This window comes from Megalobrama amblycephala, linkage group LG22, assembly GCF_018812025.1.
Source record: "Megalobrama amblycephala isolate DHTTF-2021 linkage group LG22, ASM1881202v1, whole genome shotgun sequence".
In the NCBI taxonomy this organism is placed as follows: domain Eukaryota; kingdom Metazoa; phylum Chordata; class Actinopteri; order Cypriniformes; family Xenocyprididae; genus Megalobrama; species Megalobrama amblycephala.
Genome location: NC_063065.1, coordinates 139876 through 146206, shown reverse-complemented (window position 1 = coordinate 146206; position 6331 = coordinate 139876).

The following is a 6331-nucleotide window of genomic DNA, read 5'->3' as shown; positions in this document are numbered from 1 at the left end:
AGTCATCATGAAATGGCATGACATCTTTTGAATTTAACAATTGTGTTGCCGTTAATACATTTACATTATAACCCCGTGTTACTACAGAATGAATTATTGCACCAATCAGAAGATTTTAACAGACATGAGCACTAAAAAGAAGTCTATGATGAAAGACACAGACATCAAGAATCAGCATATGAATCTCAACTATGGTGACAATCAAAAGTGCCATGCTGCAATGCATGCTGGGTGTTTTGTAGTATGCTGGTACCCAGCATGCATCCCACTTTTAATTGTCACCACTGTTGAGATTCATATGCTGATTCTTGATGTCTGTGTGTGTCATCATGACCTAACTTTTAGTGCTCATGTCTGTTAAAATCTTCTGATTGGTGCAATAGTTCATTCTGTAGTAACACAGGGTTATAATGTAAATGTATTAATAGCACAGCACAATTATTAGACTCAAATGACATCAGGCCATTTCATGATGACCACAAAACATTCAACAGATAACCATCATCACATGATGTCATTTTACTTCAGCTGTCTTTGCTACTGCAAATGTGTTTAACAAACACACTGTCACAGCAGCCAGAGAAAACAGATGTATAATAAGAGTTAAGAGCTCAACTAATGGAACAACTATTCACCATTATGGTGACTTCAAATGAAACAGAGTTAAACCTCTGTTAATTCTCAATAACAACTTTTGTAGATGTCTAACATAAAGTCAATCTGGTTAGTAATAAGTGAATCTGTTAATGCTGTTTGTAGAGTTGTTTAATCATCTGTTGAGATCTTGAGAGATTCAATGTCTTCTTTCGCTTCAGTTGATTTCATCTAAGGCTGCGGCTGAAGTCAATTGTAGTTCTTCTGTTTCTGCTCGTCTCTTTTTCTGTTCTCTTCTTTCCTTCAGTAAATTCTGCTTGTTAACAGGCTTATTAATGCTGAGATCTCTCTATACTTAATATACACAGATTTTGTGCCTCAGATAAGGTCCAGTTCTGGTTTATTTCTTTGCTCTTGGCTGACATGTGGCATTGCTGTGGCCTGCTTGTGGCTCAGATCTGGCAAACAGAAACGGCCCACACAAGGGCCGTAATTCATTGCAGCATGTGGGCCAGATCATCATGCCACATGTGCCAGATGTGGGCCGGTTCTGGGCCGACACAATGTTGCTATGTGGGTATTTATTCATGCATTCGTATTTTTATTTATATATTTAATTATTTCACCAGGAGGACCGAAAAACGGTCTCAGATCGACAACAAATCAGCTGCATTCACGAGACGGACCTAACAATCCAGAACAGGGTTTGTGTTTGGTGGATTTACATTCTGTCTGAACAAATGCTTGCTGCTCTTAAATTCACACGAAACGTATAGGCTATATATAGCGTATTGTGAGGTGGCGGTGTGTTTAAATATAAACGTGTATGTGTATTTTTAAAAATACTAACAGGAGCTCCGAAACCTAAACACGGCCCCAACGCAACTCGGTCATCTTCGCGAGACGGCACGAGTACTCCAGAATGTGGTAAGTATTTGTGTTTTACCAACTGTCTGAACGCCGCATGTTTGCCAGACACTTGTATGTTGTCTAGTGTTGGTGTAAATGTATAATGTGTTTTTCTTTTCTTTTTCAAATTGTTATCAGGAGGAACGAATCCTGAGTGTACATCATCAAAACGTGTGTGCATCCAACCACTCAGTAAGTGTTTGTAATAATTTGTTACTACTGCGTTTTTGTTTTTGTTGTTTTTGTTTGTTTGTTTTAACAGTTTATTATATGTATTCCAGAAGAATTATCGAACCTTGTGAAAAGCATCGATACGCCGCGGTGTGGGGGGTGATACAGAGAAACCAGGCTGCAGTGGGGTAACGTTGAAAAACCGCCTCAAACGTAAAAACGCCGTGGGTAACGCAAAAGCAAAACCTCCTGCTGATTGTGAGAGAGACGCTGACTGTATTCCACAGACGCCGGATCGTAAGAGGCCAAGACAATCATTTGGAGCAGTTGTTGGTAAGTGTGTGAAATCGTTAGATACTCAAGCATGTGAACTATTTGTAATGGTAAACCTGTATAGGTGTTTAGTATGAGCAATTAGCTTCTAAACAACGACACCATCTATCGACGGTTGTTAGTATCACACACACACACACACACACACACACACACACACACACACACACACAGAATAATAAAATAATATATTTTCTTATTCTTTTTTTTTTAACAGATGTGAACACTGATGACAATGTGGTCCCAGATATAGATGACGTCCAGAACTGGGGTGATGGTCTGTTAGAGTCGTGGGATGCCTGTGAATTCACCGTGTTACCTAAAGAAACACAACCGATTGTTCCATCTGATGAAAATGTGGTGGTCGTGGCGGAATCAGACCCTGAGGAACTACCATCAAATCAGGAGGCTTTCATGCGGGAGTCACATCAGAATATAGACACTCATTTCATAACGACCCTTATACAGGACACAGTCAAGTCTGTACTGCATATCTTGGAGGAGCAGCGCATGAAAACTATACAGGACACAGTCAAGTCTGTACTGTATATCTTGGAGGAGCAGCGCACGAAAACTATACAGGACACAGTCAAGACTGTATTGCTTACCTTGGAGGATCAGCACTCAAAAATTATAAAGGACACAATCAAGACTGAACTTCTTGCTTTAGAAAGACACTTTACAGCCCTTTCAAGGAATTTTACGGATACGCAACAATGTCAAACCAGGAGAGGGCAGCGTTTGATGAATGGTACAACACCGTGTCTGACAAAACGTTTGATTTTAAAAAAGAATTGGCAATCTATGGTAAAAACGACGTTGTTTTGCTTAGGGAGGCTTGCATGAAGTACCGTGAAGAGTACATTTTGTGCGTGGGGTTAGATCCTTTTAATTACACAACATTGGCATCGACATGTATGGCTGTGTATAAGACACACTACATCCCAAAAGACACTGTGGCTCTGACCTGAAATGATGCGTATACCAAACAGAACAAGACGTATTCAAATGTCTCAATTGAATGGCTTGAATACATCCAAAAATCACATTCCATAGATATCCAACACGCGCTAAATGGTGGTGAGGTTTCAATTGGAAAATACTATGTGGACGGCTTCCATGACGATGGTACCACGAAAAAAGCATTCGAATTTCTCGGGTGTTTTTTTCATGGATGCGAACGCTGTCATAACCCCGCCGATATAAACCCTTTGACAAAATTGCCTTATTCCGTACTCCGTAAGCAGTGTGATTACAAGTTTGAAATTTTAGAGCGCGCGTACAACCTTCAGACCGAGCGGATTTGGCAGTGTGAATGGGAGTTTGCTAAACAGACTGACGTTGCTGTTATAGAATTCATGTCCACATACAACCACCCTGAAAGATTGAAGCCACGTGATGCTCTGTACGGTGGACGAACGAACGCGTTAAAGCTCTACCATAAAGCTGCAGATGGCGAATTCATTCGTTATCTAGATTTTACCTCATTATACCCGTATGTGCAGGCACGAAAGACTTATCCTGCAGGTCACCCACAAATAATCCACAAGGATTTTCAAAACCTTGAAGATTATTATGGGCTAATAAAAGCTACCGTCATCCCGCCGAGAAAATTGCTTCACCCCGTACTACCGTTCAGAAGCTCGGGAAAGCTCCTTTTTCCTCTCTGTAGAACGCGTGCTGAACAGCAGAACCAGACTCAGCCGTGTGTTCACAGCGATGAAGAAAGAGCCATTCACGGTTGCTGGGTTAGTATCGAGCTTTTAAAAGCTGTCGAGAAGGGTTATGTGGTGTCACAAATTCAAGAGGTCTGGCATTTTCCGCAACGAACTGACACGTTATTTTGCGACTATGTTAAGACGTTTTTACAGTTCAAACAGGAGAGTTCAGGGTATCCAAAAGACGTCATGACCGATGCAGAAAAGGAGTCTTACATCAGAGACTACTTTGAGAAAGAGGGTGTTAAATTGAATCCGGACAAAATAGAGTTTAACGCAGCGCGCAGATCAATAATGAAACTCCTGCTGAACTCTCTCTGGGGTCGCTTCTCCATGAAAGAATCGCTTCCGACATCCGAATTAATTACAGACCCTGAACAGTTCGCCCGACACATTTTTAACACAGAATACGACATCAAGCATTTCTCATTTGTGTCAGACACTGTTGCACTTGTTCAGTGGGCTTACGCAGATGGGAAAGGTTGTCAGACCCGTGACATCAATGTCTTTCTTGGCGCTTTTACAACAGCCCATGCACGGTTAGAACTTTATGATCTTATGGATAGGCTGGGTTATAGGGTACTTTATTGCGACACTGATTCTGTGATATTCACATCTAAAGATGGTGAATATGAACCACCGATAGGGCCGTACCTTGGCAATCTCACTGACGAGGTTGGTGATGATGATCACATAGTGGAATTCTGTTCAAGCGGACCGAAAAGTTATGGATATCGCACTGCTAAGGGCAAGGTGTGTATGAAAGCCAAAGGCATCACGCTAAACGCTCTAAACTCAGAGGTCATTAGGTTAGACTCTTTGATCGGACTTGTCGAACAGTACGTTCAGGGGGTGGGGCGTGATAACTATATTCTTGCACGAGCTGATGGTATTGTAAGGAACAAAAAGAAATTTACTCTTCAAAACAAGTCAGTTGGTAAGAAATTCAAGGTAGTTTACAACAAACGCGTACTGTGTCCAGACTTCACCACTCTACCATATGGCTACTGACAACGTTTTTGGTCACCATGGTGTACGAGACACAGATGGTTTTGATTTCAGACTACAATTTCCATTTGCATGTGTATTATGTGGACCTTCCAACTCTGGCAAGACGTTTTTTGTAAAAATGTTGTTAGAAAATGCTAACAGTGTTATTTCTAAAAAGATTGAGAATATTGTGATAATATTTGACTGTTGGCAGCCATTGTATGATGAATTATCAAGATTGTATGATATCAAATTTATTGAAGGAATACCACAGAGCTTGAACGATGATCAGCTGTTCCCCCCCAATAAAGCATCCCTTTTAATACTTGATGATGTCATGTATGATGCTTGTAACAGTTTTGAGATTGAACGTTTATTCACGAACTATGTGCACCATAAAAATATAAGCTGTTTGTACCTAATTCAGAATCTCTTTTGTAAAGGAAAATCCAGTAGAACCATCAGTTTAAACACAAGTTATTTGGTGTTGTTTAAAAACCCCTGAGACAATACCCAAATTAATGTGTTAGCACGTCAGATGTACCCCAGAAACACCCAATTTTTTATGGATTGTTATCGCGATGCTACCAGTGTTCCTTACGGTTACCTTTTGGTTGACTTTAAAGCAGCAACCCCTGACCAGTATCGTCTCAGAACCAGTTTACTCTCAAAACATCCTGTTGTATACATTCAGAAAAAGAAAAAAAAACACTGACCCTGAAAAAAAAAAAATGTCTGCAAAGCTTTTAAAGAACCTACCGCTTTTAAAGCTGTTATTAAAAGCAACCCCTAAACAGAGGCGGGTTATTTTAGAGTCAGCTGCAGATGAGATCGTAGTGGCATTGTGTGAGGTTGCTCTTAATGTTCTTCATGGCAACATTCCGCTCACACCACAACAATATCAGAGACTGAAGAGAAGAAGATCGGATATTAAGATTGTTGCAGATAAGAAGGTTGGTGTTAAAAGGAAAAGACGGCTAATCAACCAACAAGGGGGGTTTTTATTACCACTTTTAAGCGTTGCGATCCCCTTCATAACAAGCTTGGTTACCTCTAAATAACGTCTGAGGATGGATTATGCTGAGAAGATGTTTTTAGTTCCACAACACCAGTTGGATATGTTGAAACCCTCTAACACACGTGAGTCTATACGTCAGTTCGTGGAGAATGATTTGGACATCGCTATAAAAGATATACTGCACAGAACTGATTTGAATCCTCATGAAAAATCAAAAATGTACACAGCTGTTTTGCAAAGATTTTTAACACTAGCTAAACAAGGGGATAGGGAGTCTGCAACATTAACCCTGAGTTTTCCACAGCCCGAACATGTTGAAAAAGAAGACCCACCAACAACACTTAGTGAACCGTTTGGTGTTTTAGATAATGTTTCAGAAGAAATTTTAAAAAATGTACCGCAGAGACGTGTGAAAAATGTCCGTTACATTTTAGAAAAAATGTCTAAATCTAAAGGTGTTTCTTCATGGACGGACACTGGTGAGTTTGTATTTAAAGGGGTAACAATCCCTGGCTCCCATATGCTTGATTTAATTAAAAGCATCACGGCACCACACAAGATTGCTGATGAACGGAGACCAGATGGATGGAATGAGTTT